At 42.4% G+C, this 15,259-nt stretch overlaps 1 long non-coding RNA gene across 1 annotated transcript in view; it reads right to left on the bottom strand.

The window, feature by feature from the left end:
• The window catches only part of LOC104149862 (uncharacterized), a 257,799-nt gene that overhangs the window by 218,797 nt on the left and 23,743 nt on the right, over nucleotides 1-15,259 (bottom strand). Inside the window, exon 2 of the long non-coding RNA XR_695406.2 lies at nucleotides 4,953-5,041. This is a non-coding gene — a long non-coding RNA (uncharacterized lncRNA). The remainder of the gene's footprint in view (nucleotides 1-4,952; nucleotides 5,042-15,259) is intronic.

The raw sequence follows: 15,259 nt of genomic DNA, 5'->3' as shown, positions 1-15,259 counted from the left end.
ACTACTGAGCTTCTATACATCACTTCTTGTCCCCTCCATCTCCATGGGTGAGTAGGTAAGTATATATAGCAGGGTATGGCTTCCCTTTTCTGACTTTGCTACTAGCACTGCTATTGCTACTTAAGACAAACCAAGGAAAACAAACGGCACAGAAAGGATGGAGAATTTAAATAAAGTTAGTTCACATCCCTGGGATCAATGGCTATTTATATGTATATAAATCAGCTACTTTCTTTCATGTATACAGCAAAGGAAGCTCACTTTGGTTCCCATTTCAATTTGAAGACTTAAAGGGAAGAAACAACATTTTTGTTGCATCCCTATTTGTCTCATAAATTCACCTCTGAGAAATCAGCCCGACCCACAGGGCTCTCCTTTTCTTCATGAATGATACAGCAACTTTACAAGAAAAGCTGGAAAATAACTCAAGGTTCCAGGACTCAAACTAGCACCTGGGAATGCCTAGAAAGCAGAGTAAAACCTTTTCCCACGTTCCTTCGCAGCAGTGTTATTCTGTTAACGCAACACGGGGCAGATTTCAACAGCAGAGAGAGTAACATTCTGTAAGCACGCACGTTTGCTCCTTGCCCTGCCCCTATTCACCACCTACACTATTTACAAACCTGATTTCTCATATATGTCACCATGAGTTAGACTCCTAAATACCTCAAAGATACGGACCTAAGAACGCTATTTAGGCCTCTGATTTTATCCATTCTTATTCCATTTCATGTACATTTGTTTTTCACTGCTTTACTGAACAATGGTAAATTTAGATTTGTTTCCAGCCTAGCTGAAAAGGTATAGACGTTTCTGGCAGAAGGAGGCATGTAGTAACTTGGGTAATTGCAGTCTCTGCATCATGTATTGAATTTGCTGCCACATTATATATGACTTTATAAGAGTTGATGGATTTGTCACTTTCTCTAGATTCTTATTTAACAAGAACGGACAACAGCTCTCCTATAATTTGTAGGTTACAGTGCGACTGTCAGCCTTTTTCTACATGCAAACCATGCAGGTAGGACTTACTATTGTGCTCTCTTTATTTCTCTTCATACTGATGTCCCAAATACGGATTATGACAACACTGCACTAGGTATTATACAAACCGAAAAATGTTTTCGCTCCGATTACACCAAGGTTATAATATCTGTGTAGGATCTCCAACTCATCCAAACTGTGATACCACAGAACTTCAGTCACCATCACACACACATAGGATGCTCCACAGCCCATAGCACATTTCAATCTCACCTCAGATCGAACCTGGAGTGATAGCTCCAAGTGAATTTATAAGGAAGCAATTAAAATTACAGTCTAGTCTTTCCTTCTTGATGTCATTCACACCTTATAAGGCATAAAATGCTCCAAGATCTCATTACCCAGGAGATCACCTGACAGTATGCCCTCTTCCAGGTCCCTTGGGGACTGAAAACTCAAGAATCCTTGCCAAGAATTTCAGTATCAAATGCCATCTGCTTTGGTATTTGCTTCTCTTAGAAGTAAATAAATACACAATTAACAAATTAAGAAATAAAATTCCTAGCAGTTATAAAGCACTTCATATTTTTCAAAGCACTCTAGACACATTAAATACATTAACTAATTAATCCTTCTAGAAGCCAGCCTGGCAAACTTCACAGCGTGCTGCGCACTGAGAAATTGTTGCTTGATTTAGGGTTTATGTTTACTACCCTTCTCTTTCTTGTTTCTGACCAAATAAAACCAATTTTGTCATACTTTCATTCTGCGTGGCTTTTTGGTTGCATAGTAAATACTTAAGTGTCATTGTGATAAGCCACAGTCCGCGGCTATAAGCTTGAAGTCAGTAAAACTAGTAAGACAGTTTACAGCTAGATTTTCTACAGATTACTGATACTAAGCCTCTGTGTTGTGCAATTAAACAGAGTGTTTACACTGGTTACCCCTTCAGGATATCCTCTCACCTGGTCACTGCCATCAAAGCGATGAAAAGGCCAATGATATTTTCTACCTATCTTTCAAAATACATAGCACACACATCCCTGCCAGTCCACCTACTAGACTCAACCCAAACCTCAGCAGCAAAGCGCTGCAGCAGTGGACGAACCTGACTGACACTTAAAAGGTTTAACAGGAACAAGGATTTAACTGCCAAAATGTCAGGGTGAGATTAAGGCGCTTCTGCTGCAGTCTTTACTGTTCTGAAAGGAAACTAAAAGACGTAGTATACATAGTACACACTACTGCCTATTCCTGACTCCACCATTGCTCAGGTTCCTCCTATAACGATTCTAGATTTTGAGTGGATATATGAATAAGGAAACATAAATAAGCCTTCTCAAAACCTGTTTTCTTCCAGGAAAACAGTATTTGAGAGAAGCAAACCTTACTGAGCATCATAAGCACCTCCTATGCATCACCAGATGGGGCACTAAGGATGGGGAAAATATAAGGGTCAAGTGCAATTTACAGTCGCTGAGTACTTTCAGGAGAACTGTCTCTCTTATTTTAGAGTTCAACATCGGTTTTAAAAAATAAACAATGAAATAAGGAAGTGAGAGAAAAATGCAAATTTGAATACTGCAGTATTTTTATTTAAAAACACTTAGACGCAACTAAAACATGCAGTGCTGCAGTTTCACTTTAACGTTGTCCTAATTCATCCCACAGGATGGAATGAAAACAGGAAATGTAGGATGGAAACAATTTGTTTTACAGAAATGGTAGAGGAGGTAACGAGTGGGTGATACTAAGCCTTAGAAATGTCTGTCTTCTGTAAGCCCAGCCACTGGAGACTCTACTTCCCAGAACAGCAGCTTATAACACAAGATGCCTTCGTTCGGATCGGGGGCCTTTCCAGAAAAAGGCAACACAAACCCGGCTGGGGTTTTGCATGGACGACACATCATGTTGATTGCTCCGTGACACAAACCCGGCTCTGCTGGTATCACAGAGTCCTTCAGACCTCAGAATCTAAAACCATGACATCCTTCTTGGTAGAGCTAAAAGATTCCCAGAGGAGCTGAAAGCTGACAGCATGCAAGTTAACCACGATGTGGTCCGGCCACTGCGGTCAGCTGACTTTTAAAAGGCTGAGGGACTTTAAGGACAGGTGTAACTAAAGACAACATATGCTATCCATACTCAAGTGCAAGACCATCACAGCCAGAGAAGCCCTTACTTGTGACCTCTGAGATGGCTATGCCTGCCAGGGGTTGCCTGAGCAGATATGCATTTCACCTAGACCAAGCATCATATTTTTGGCATTTGATTCGCGAGTGCTTCACTTTTTCTGAATCGGAAAGTCTGGAGGTTTATCCCTGTGGTTATCAAAGGTACTGCACACTCCTTAACGTTTGTTTATTAAGAGTGCAACTGCTTATATTTCATTTACCGAAATACAAAATGCAAAAAATTCTGTAAGTAACAATGTGATTCGCTATCTGAATTACCCTTACATCATAAGAAAAACAACAAAATAGCAATAGACAAGTAAATAAGAATTAAGAACTCTGGGGGTGAAAAATGCTTTATTCCAAGGCACTCAGACTCTGACTTTGACTCGAGAGCAGCAAAACTGGTAAGAAAATTTAACAGAGTATCAAAGGATAAAATTAGGGTAACATTAATTTCCAGGGACAAACTTCTCAGCTACCCTTAGTGGAAATGAAGTTTTTTGTTTTTTAAACTAAGTTTAATTTCAGACTGGAAATTGCAGACTTGCTAGTTGAAAATCTAGACCCTTGAGCTTCCAAGCAAGAAACACTTTGCAAATTTGAAGTTTTGAAGTTGATACATAATGGTATTGTCAAAGATCAATGTCAGAGCTTGTTTTCCAGCAAAAACTATTATTAATTAAACACATGTGGCCATTCCTACACCTACTCATTCCAGTCGGAACAGCCATGTTACACCTTAACAAAACAGTAAAATGAAAACCAGTGAAAAACGCAGTGCTACTTTATGCCAGTTCCCAATATGACAGGACTGCCACGATTTGACAGCCTACTGAAAGTAACTTTTTTTTTTTTTTTGGTATGATCACTTACCCACTGAAGGGCTCAGAGATGACACAGACTTAAAGATGCTGGAAATCAAAAGATAACATTGACTCCGGATATTGCACGCTAGTGAGCATGGATGGCAAGAGAGAACAAGGATTTTTTCCTCACTGGAATACAAGGGCCATTTGATAACATCTTAGGCTGTGAGACTCGTTCCTTCCACAAGACTTACCAAAGAGGTATATCTTCTTACTTTTTCCCCAAAACACCTGCTGGAGACCACTGCGCAGCACACACAAATGACAGACTCCCTAGACTCATTAGAGCAGCTTGTCCAGTATGCCCCATGCAACTCGTAGGCCACACAGACAGCTCTCTGCCACCTCCACCTCATGGGCTGATTCTATACCAGATCTGTTCTAGCACACGCATGCATCAGAATTAAATATAGTCCCATCTAGTGATGGGGCAGGCTTTCCTGACCATTTGCTACGGCTTTTGTCCTGTTTTGCCATTATTTAGCACCCTTTGTTATGCCTTTTTTTTAATTTGATATTTTGTTCTGGTGTCTTTCCAATTATTATTTTACTTCTAGCCTCTGGAACTTCTTTACAGGGCAAGTTCAAACAATAATTAGCTCTTTCGAATTGCTTCCTTCAAGCCATCTGCTTATTCCCTGCCATATCTTCCTCCCTTCAGGCCTTCCAAGACAAGCAGCTGTTAGCTTATTAAAATCGTAGGTATTGCATCCATTCATTTCCAGGACTAGTCTGTATTGAAATTAGTAGTATACTGTAACAAGATCTCAAGAACTTGGCAAAGAAATATACGTTAATAATATTATCCTTTTGCTTTCTCCACCCAGCTGTTCCTTTTAATCATGGCATTCCCATCACTTAATGAAAATTGGTACACAATAAATTCTTTAATAAAGACTGGGATATAAACTACATTATCCATTACCTTTTAGAGTCTCTTGGAATCTATCCACACACACAGTATCCTTCACACCCGTGTTCCACAAAAATCTTGGTTAAAGACTTGCTGCAGACCTGTAGGCAAAAAAACAGAGAAAGAGATTGTGACAAACCTCACTCACAGGGAGAAGTCGTCATAGCTTTTAGCCTTTGCCTCACTCCTGTGTCTACTGTGACTCCAATGTTACAGAAGGCACAGCAACAGTTGCTCATCTGAGAGCGCGCAAGAAAATGGAAATAGGAAGATGGAGCACAGCGGACCCTTAATGCTACCTCCGTATCTATTGGCAAGGCTTCTGGTGCAGAGCAACCTTTTCCTTAAAAATGAAGAAGTAATTTCTTCCCCTATACAGAACAAAAATGCTATTTTCAGTGAATCCGGCGTTTGCTCCCCAGGTAAGCATCACTGCAAGTCACCTTCCATGCTGGTAGAAGTATGAAGCACGTTACCCAGATGCAATCGAATCAGCAAGTTGGATGAGAAAACCAAGTTTCCACATCCAACTGGTAGGATTCTACACTGTTGAATGCCTCTGTTGTGCATGAATTACGCAAAAAATTGGGCAATTTTTTCAAACATCCTTGAAATAGTTTTGACACGTAGGGTATCTGTGAATTATCAGTCTTTGCAGAATCATGATCAGTGGAGTCGGAAGAGACCTCAGGAGGCCCGCTAGCCCACCACTGTGTCCAAAGGAAGGATCAGCTAGAGCTGATCATTTCCGACAGGTGCTTGTTTAGCCTGTTCTTAAAGATCTTCCCCGACAGAGATTCCCCGTCTGCCTGGCAGACTACTCCAATTCTCACCCCTCCTCAGGTAAGGGGTCTCCTAATAGCAAACCTTGCTGGAATTTAATTCCATCACTTCTCTAATTTCCATAGGCATGGAGACAGGCTGCTTATTTCCTTAATCTTTGCACCAGCTTCCATCTACTTGAATGACCTTTATCAAGTCTGCATCCCCCAGTCATCCTGCTTCCTTTTCCTCCCGCCAGCTAAGACTAAAGGAGACCTATCCCCCGCCCCCCACTATTCTCTGCTATCCTACGGACTTGACCCCATTGCACAGGGGAAGAAGTCTAGCCATATATCCTAGCTGTTTCAACATTAATGAGATAATCCATATTTAAAGAATTAATCCCCACTGCTCTGTAATGGAATGTATAAATAGTTGCTATCGTGTGTTGTTGGGACAACTGGAACAACCATTCTGGAGGATGCTAACGCTCTGCTGCTGTTTTAGTAATTGCAACATCACTTTTAAGTGCCTCGGTACAAGAGAAGGAAATGCTGTCAGATTAGCTAGTGCCTTAGGCACTTCCCTTGGGCCTTGCCACTATTTTCTGATGTATCATGCAACCTAATGTGAACGATAATTTGGCCAAATCTTTGTTCCCTCATTCATGTACCTTCTTAGGGAAAATACAAAAATAAAACACAATCCAGAAAGAGGCGTTTGCCCCATAAGCTTGGCAGATTGTGAAACAGCTGTGCACGAGTGTTTCAGCAGCGACTGAAAATCCATAGAACTTTACCCAAACATCTCAGCAAAGGAAAGAAAAGCACAAATGACATAAACCAAAAACAAGCAAAAGTTGCCTTGCTTGCCACCCTCTTAAATAAATCCAGCATTAGGGGGAAAAAAAAAAAAATAGTGGTTCACTGATTAGGGCTAGTTCAAAACCTGCTAATACACCATGTATGTTTCCATCCTTTTTTTAAAGCATATATTTTTATTAAATATGTTTTCGATGTTAGATAAACAAAACCTAAAGGTTTTAGGTTAGAAACTAATGAAAGAAGTTGTGCTTTTCTGTAAAAGATTTTTGACTTTTCCATTTTGTAAGGCATCTGACCTCGAGGCCTTGCACCTACAGCTTCCTAAAGGAAGTTGCCTGCTGCAGAAGATATCTCTTTCAATACTATGAATCTTTATTTTCATTTCCCCCATGCAAACTTCAGCAGTTAGCAAGAAACTTAACTGTTAACAAAGCACTTTTGTTTCAGTCCTACAATGGATTAATTTGGGATCCCAGGTCCTACACCAGACTAGTTAAAGATAAATCCCATTCCTCCAAGTCCTACCCAGTCTCTTAAATAGTGCTATTTCTGCCCAAGGCTATCTGAGCAAAGACTGTAGTTACGTACTACCAATACGTTCATGCAGAATTTCTTAGCTCTGCCGTGGCTTAAACCTATAAACGGGTCTATTTCTACAGCATATCCTGAGTCAATTCAAACTCAGCTCAAAGGTAACCCGAAACGCATCCCAGTCTACTTTAACGTATAGAACGTGGTGATCCTGGAGCTGTTCTACCTGAGGCTCAGTCAGCCCTGCCACAGGGGAAGCGGTCTTCAGCCAAGAGGCTGCGCAGGCAGCTGGGAGCAGCAGTCTCTTCAGTTCCCCAAGCTGAATTTGCATTTGTTTGCAAATTAGCCTGTAAAGCCTGCCTCTCACGCACAACCAGTCAGCAAAGCCATGCATGTACTCAGTCCCTTAACCCAGCCCAGCGCAAGTGATTCAAGGTAGCCAGGACGCTGGCCTTCTTTAAGCCTGGGTCATTTTGGACAGCAGGAGGATAGGAAGTGACTACGTTCGCACTTGTGGTCCCTTATTCGGGGGAAGGAGGGTGGTAAGCTGTAGTGAGAGAGTGGTGATGAGCAACTAAAGCAGGCAGTATCTTAACTTGATGTGATGAGGACACAGCGACGATTTTCCTAACTCGACTACAGTCAGGGATTACAGCTAAATTAAATTTTCGTTGGACAATGTGAAGCCATGTAGAAAAACAGCCATAACAGATCAGGCCACACAACCTTCTAACCCCATAATCAATTTCTGATGATGGCTAATATGGAAAAGTATTTTTTTTTTACTGCTACTGAACTTAGTTGTACTAACAGAAACATTTCCTCAATACCCTCTCTTCTCATAGCATAAACATATATTTTTTAATTATGCTCGTCTGGGCTGGATAGAAATATTCTTACTAAGGTATCTAATTCATGTTAATGCCAATTAAGATCAAACAATTTCGCCATTTAGACGTTTCCAGAGATTCAATGGGACTGCACTTAAGGGGTTGTGCAAGTGGGCTCGTGCCATAGGCATGGGAGCTTGCGGTCCCTGATGTTAACTTCTCTAACTTGTGCTCAATAACAGCTCAAAACTATTCTGATAAACCCAGACCAAAGAGACAATAAGCTTGTTGTTGATACACACCCAGAAGCTGTTCTGCTTTAATTAAGACCAATGTACTAATTAACTTACCACAGTAAGCTTAACCAGGAGGAATGTAGTGTGAACGGACATAAATTCACAAGGGGTTGTACTGGCCTAATCAACTTGGCTTTTAAATCAGTTTTAATTAAATTAGCACACCTTTACTGTGTGGATAATGTCTCAAACAGGTAGCTGCTTCCAAGTGGTTAAGTTGCAAAAGCATGTTCAATAGGCTAGAGTTAAGTGTTATATATCCTGAGTGCACGGCCTTTTAAATTAGCAGGAGAGATCAGGAGCAGCCGTCTGTTTTCACAAAATACAAGACACAGAGATAAACATGGAAGGTGGAAGGCAGTATCTGGACATGCCGTGATCTAGTATAGCGCATGCACGCAATGACTGAGAGATGGAGAATATACACCGTCAAGAGATTTACCCACTTCTGACACAGGAAAAGTCATTCAGGCAAGTATCACCTACCTTTACAACAACCACCGTATTTTCAGAGCAGTCAGGATCAACTGTAACTGCAGTACAGAGAAAGCCTCAAGGCTGCAAATCGTTATTTTAATATGCTGATGGCTCATATGACAAAAAAGGAACCCTACCCTTCATGTTCTTCTGTGAATATCTAGATCGTACGTCGGAGAGTCCTGTCTCTTTGGATATACGTAAGGGCATACAACTATAAAACTGAGTAGCATTTCTGTGTCTATATAAAATACACACACACACACACACACACACACACACACACACACGTACCTAAACATCTATTCAGAGATGTATACACACTGTATAATGTAAAAAAAATTGTGATGTGAAACGAAAGATCCCAGCGCAGTTGAAGTTATCAGGCCCCACGGAGCCACTGCAAGCCACGGGAACGGTGGAAACCGCTTAAGTGCGCACCTTTGCCTCACAGCAAACGCAAGGGCGTTAGATTTAGCCTACAGCACAGGTAGCGTGAAGTATCTTGCACTTGCTATGGGCTAAGATCACATGCACGGCTAGTTACCCAGGTCAGCCAACTGACCCAGGACTACTTGTTAAGTCACAGTTGCTGGACTATATCTGATCCCAAGGACAAAGTTAGCAGCATCAAAACACAAGAAATAAAAAATGTTTCTACTTAGCCCAGGAAGTTTGACAGCGTTGCTCATGGTGAGCAGCTGACAAAATAAATGGCACTGTATGCAGCGAGCTACTAGAAGGAACAAGGGGATATCATACATGGACAAGGATGGAGATAACCTCGTGTGTCTATGCAAGGTCCTACGAAGGAATAAAGATCCTTGCTCTCCTGTGTGGGTTACAAGCATTGTGGGTGACAGCAAACTGTGGAGAGTAGCCTCTGAAAGCCACTTTTCCTTTGGAAGAGCAAGGAGTCAGAGAAGAAGTGATAATAGCCACTGCTCAAACTGGCAACTAAAGGACTGACACAGACAAGGGAGTGGGCTGTGAATCGCCTCTCAGTCAACAGGAGAAAATCTCTGCAAGGGTTTCCTTAAAAAGATTCCTTCGCCAAAGTGGCCTCCCGTGGCGTCTGACATAACAAGGAACAATGGAGCCGGGAACCTCTTGCCGTCTTTGAGCCAGACTACACAAGGTTTTTGCACTTGTAGCGTGCCCAGGAAAAACAGGGCACGACCCTGGGAGACAGCAGAAATGGTATCATTCTATCTGACTACCTGGTGCGACGGATGCCACGCTGCTCAGCACACGTGGGACTAACTGCAGCTCTCTGATCTACAAGCATAAGCTGCTATGGTTCAAGAAAAAGAATCAGGGCTGCAGGGGACACCACCAGTACACAACCTTCACAGGAGAGGCGGAAAGTGGGAAGGAGCTTTTAACACATTAACCGGTGGGTGTTGCTAGCAACAAAATCACAACCCTGGATCAGGCTCCAGGTGGAGCACAGGCCTATACAATGCAAAAGTGTCGCTCCTGCTCAAAGGCCCCTGAGGTGTTTGGATTTAACATTGCTCCCTTTTTGGGAGGACTTAAACAGCATTCAATGTCCACCCGTGACAAATGTGTCATTACCCTTACTCGCCACAAGATTAGGTTTCTGACACTTACTCTTTAAATACAGACACAGAACAGGAGTGGCACAGACATGCATTGCTTACAGCTCTTAAGGACAGGGCTGCTGCAAATAGAAACTTGGAAGTGACAATCTGGAGACCGACAAGTCCTGGCTTAAAATTTTTCGTCCTGTTCTAACTGCCAGAAAAATCCCAGCACACGTTTGAAGAGCCAGCTTTGCAGGTAGTCCTACAGCCGAGATACTGTCGACTGTATCTACATATTGCTAAACCTTCCTCCTTTTTTATCCACCAATCGCTGCCACTATGTTAGTCAGAAGGGATTAAGTGCATTTTTATCAGGGGCTTATCCATTTTCTCTCAATAACTGCTATCATTCTGCTATTTCCCCTCTCCTGTGGGACTAACTTAACCACCTCTGTTGCAAATCAGAAAAGCAGCTCTCATCTGAAATGAGTGCTACTCATTCAGCCTTACAATTTTATTTTCCAGGAGGGAACAGCAGACAATAAAGGTGGGATTCATCTCACTTCATTGTGGCTCTCCGAATAAGCTTCTAATCTACGCTAGGGCCTGCCTTCCTGCTACAGCCATTGGGAAGGGACAAGCACTACTGGAGGGCGACTTTTTCCCCCAGTCTTGGCCGCTTCTCTTAGTAGGAGAGGAATAGGAATCGCCCACTGGTGGTACCGAGTTTTCTCCGCACACAGCAGAGGAAGTCTCAACAATTAGCCCAGGTTAAGTGCTTAACGTTCAGATGCCTACATTTAGATGAGAGGACTTCTGCAGAGGTCTTGTTTCTTTAGTGAAAATGTTCTTTTTTTTGCATAAGGACAAAATATTTTTTAGCGCATTTGCTCAACTCGGCCCTCAGAGCTTTCCTAAAAAGCGTTCCCTAAAACTCACAAACACAGCAGATGATGACTCCCCGATTTCAGTTGCACTTCCAGAGGACTAGCCAAATGACCCCTGGCCTTATTGTAAGCCAGGCCTGGCAAGATGGAAAGCAGTAATTATAGTGTAATAAAGTGCACGCAGACACTATCTAACTGGCAGAATTTGCATTTAAATGGAAATTTTAAAATGAAAACATGTAAGAACCTGACGGATGCAATATTCAGTATGCCATATGCTGGCAGTCTGAAACTACTTTTCCTAATGTTGCATTGTGTTTCCTTGGTCTACACTCGTGTGGCAAATTGACCTGCAAAAAACAGGGCTCAGTTTGATACTGAAAGTCATTCTAAACATTATGCCTTATAGATTTTTGTAGCTTTCTGACCCACTGCAATTGGTATGACAAAAGACAAATATTTGTTTATAGACATTGAGAGCAAAGATCCCCTTAGTGGGAACTACTTACTCCATTGCTGACCAAGACTGTGGTCTGGAATCCGTAGGAAGGTACAGTTTCATTTAAGATGGTTAGATAAATGGATCTTTTTGCCAGCAGTGACAAAATGTAAGAAAAACATAGTTTGCATTCATGCATATTAACACTTATGAAGATACACACAGGCAGTTAATCAGTACCGCCGGGTAAGCACCTATGTGGATTTCGGATTTCAAATAAGGCTTAAGTTTCTCAAAACAAAAACTAAAACTCAAATCAAAACAAACAAAAAATCCAACAGACTAAATAGCACAGTTTAGTTTTAAGCCTACTCATACATCCTACGCTGGAAAGAATCATTATTATGTCTGGATTAGGCGTGGAAAAGAATACGTGAAGGAGCAGCACCATGCAGGCAGAGGTGAAAAACCTGTGAAATGTATAGGCTGACACACTGAGTGAAGAAAAGACAGGAGGTAAAAGCCTGCCAAGGACTTGATTCTTTTCTAGTACGTGCTGGTGCAAATTAGGAACCTGAATGAAACTCGTGATAAATCAGCGTAAACAAAACGTTTCGCCCAGGGATGGAGAAAAAGAGTGGCGTGTAGGAGAAAGGCATATTCCTGGTACCCAGGGGTGGGGAGGGGGAGTGCGCACGTCTGTGTCTGTCCCCTGTACCACTTCTACTTATACCACACAAGTAGCTTTCTCCACTCCAAAGCCCAGCCCTCTGTTTGGCTAGCACCCAGCTGCACCAGTACAAAACTGAAGAAAAAAGAAACTGTATAAGGGCTAAACTTCTTGGAAAAACAAAATTGGAATGAGTTTTGTGAGCCCTTAATGAAACAAAAAAGGCAGATGGGAAAAAAAAAAAAAACGCAGGGTCCCCCTAACCCTACACCAAACAGACAAGGCAGGCAGATAGTGTGCTAAGCACCGCTGCCGGAAAACCACCAGAAAGCCATATGAAGCCATATGAACTCTCCAGTCCATGGTTAGGACTAGGAGATTACTGAATAAGCTAGAGATGTGACTTTCATGCAATTATATGTAGCCTCTTTTAGTCAGTCCTTGATCTCATCAGATATTGTATCAAAATTCAGGCTGCCTGCCCAACAGTTACGTCAACCGAGATCAGTCAATCAATCCCCTGAACGGTGCCTTCTGTCAAACTGCATTACTTTGTCGGACATCAAATCACATTACGTGATGCTGTCCTCCTTTGGCAGACAAATTAATGTAGAGGATAACACAGCTTCCTGCTATTTTTAGGACTTACGGATTAAAAACTATATCCACATAACAATAAACACCAAGCTACTTTTAAATTGCAATGTTAAGGAGATGTTGACAAAGCTTGTAAGTGAATCATGTTACATATAGCAAAGACAAAGGGACAATTTTAGAATCACCACCATCCATTAAGGGTTCATTAAATTCACTTTATTTTATCCATTTTATTTTATGTTGCACAAACCACAGCACAAATGGGAAAAAAGCCATAGAAAATGTTTTAGCTTAGGGGAGAACAATGTTCATTTAAACATTCCCCAAATTACATCCAGTAGGTCATCACAGAGACGACAGATGCTGTATTCTTCAATAGAAAGTTATGGCCTACCAAGGGAAGACGGCTGAATTCATGCTTGTCCCATCTTGTGACCCAGGAAAGAGGGCAGCTCCAAATCAATTTTGATAAAAACTAAAGCATTGCCTGAGAAAAATACCACAATCCTGGACACACTATTCGAGTGATGAATTCCTTCACTGCTGACAAATGCAGCAAATGATCCAGGCTGAATTTGGGGTTTTCACCCCTTAGTCTACTAGACTGTCTTTCACCTTTATTTCGATAAATGCTGCGTTCTTGAGTTCTTTCAGTTTCCAGTTGGCTTTCCACAGCTCACAGCTCCTCTGAAAACCCTCTGCTTTTCAATCTCTCTCTTGTGGGCAATGCCAGGATTCCAGTGGCCTTTCTAAGTGGGACCCTTCCCATGTTGCCCTAACCACCGGCAGAGGAAGAGGCTCTGGTGAACAATCTCCCAGTATCATACAAGTAAAATGTCTGTGTAAGAATGAAGCAATTCTGACCCCTAGTCCTGTTTCTCTTGAAATGAGTGAGAATTGCCTGCATCAAGCCATGGGAAAAAGTCCATAGGGGAGGAAGAACGCAGATGAAAAGACAGACTTTGTCAAATGAGGTCAGGATACAGAGGGGATGGCCTGCCTGCCTAACGTTATGTGCACTAGTAGGGGAAGATGTGAACATACCAAAGGCAATAGTTATGGGATATCCTCTTATAGCAGTTACAGCCCAATTCACAATCCACGGTAAGCCCTCAAAACCATGGCCTACTAAGCTGTGGCACTGTGAATATTCAAGAAGCCATCTTCTAAGCTGGGTAGCGTCCATTACATATCTTTGAGGAGTCTGCAACTTCCCAGAACAGTTCCTCATCTTTAAACAGGTTTGGTTCTGCCCCATGCACCCAAAGGGATTTTCCTGGGCACAGGGCAACACTACTCCTCTGAGGCTTCCACAACCTGCTCAGTCTGCTCTGCAGTGCTTAGGAATTACATGAATGAGAGTATTAATGCCTGCCAGAGTTGCTATTACAGGGCTTTGCCTGAGGTTATTTTTAAACATAGTTCTAGAAAAAACACATTTTAAAGGAAAGATGAAACTCTGAAATTATCATAGGACCTTCAGAGATAAAGCCTCGATGGTCAGATCCATAGGAACTGGTCCCCAAATATCTTTAGGCATCAGATCTAAGGGTTTAAGTATGAGGCCATCATATTCACGCCTTACTCCAGACCTGCCCGACACATGGGCTCTCACAACTCTTGTAGCCCATGCCTCAAATAAAAACATATGGCAACCAGACACATACTTCTGTACCTATTCCTCCCTGAACCCCCAGAAAGCTTGGCTCATGGCAGGAAACAAATAAATATAGGGTTTCTAATTTGAACTGTACAAACTCAAGCTTATAAAAGCTGTTTCCCCATCAGACACATTACTTTTCACACTGCACACAAGAGCTACATTTAGCTCCAACGCTAAACCCCCTGCATCACAATCCGTCGCCCAACACAGGCCGGTTGACCTAAGAGTAGCAGAGGCTGGATATCAGCTTCTGGGATGCAGAGAGAGCTGTCGCCAGAGGGCAGCTGCCCTGCAGGCCTCCTCCTCCTCCTTTCCCGAGCAGCTGCTGCCCGCTCCCTAGTCCCCCGACTCAGGAGGCCCCTTCCACCCCAAGCCCTTGGAAACACTTTACGGCACTCTGCTGCATTTTTGGCAACTGAGACCCTATGCATTTCAAAGGCCAAGCGCACCTATACACTGTGCATTTTCCATAGCATGCGACATACTCCCCCGCTGCCTTGTGACCTATGTGCAGGAACTGCAGTTTTCTTTACCTACATGTATCTTGCACTTGCATGCAGGATCAGACTTCAGATAGGTAAAGCCAATGGCAAATAAACATCGCCGACGCATAACTTCCCTCAGGACGCGTAATGAACACCTGAGGCCAGAAAGGATTTATGAGTGGGCATGAGTAGGGTCTTCTGAGTGGGAAGTTATACTAGCACTCCAGTTTTCCCAGTCTTGCTGTCCGTATTTCAACTAGATGGGATGAAGGTGATCCAGAAATGTGTGGCTTTGCAGACATGCGCGAGTG

The sequence above is a fragment of the Struthio camelus genome, chromosome 4, assembly GCF_040807025.1.
Source record: "Struthio camelus isolate bStrCam1 chromosome 4, bStrCam1.hap1, whole genome shotgun sequence".
Classification (NCBI taxonomy): Eukaryota; Metazoa; Chordata; class Aves; order Struthioniformes; family Struthionidae; genus Struthio; species Struthio camelus.
Note: the sequence above shows the minus strand (reverse complement) of the source record. Positions and strands in the feature narration are given on the sequence as shown.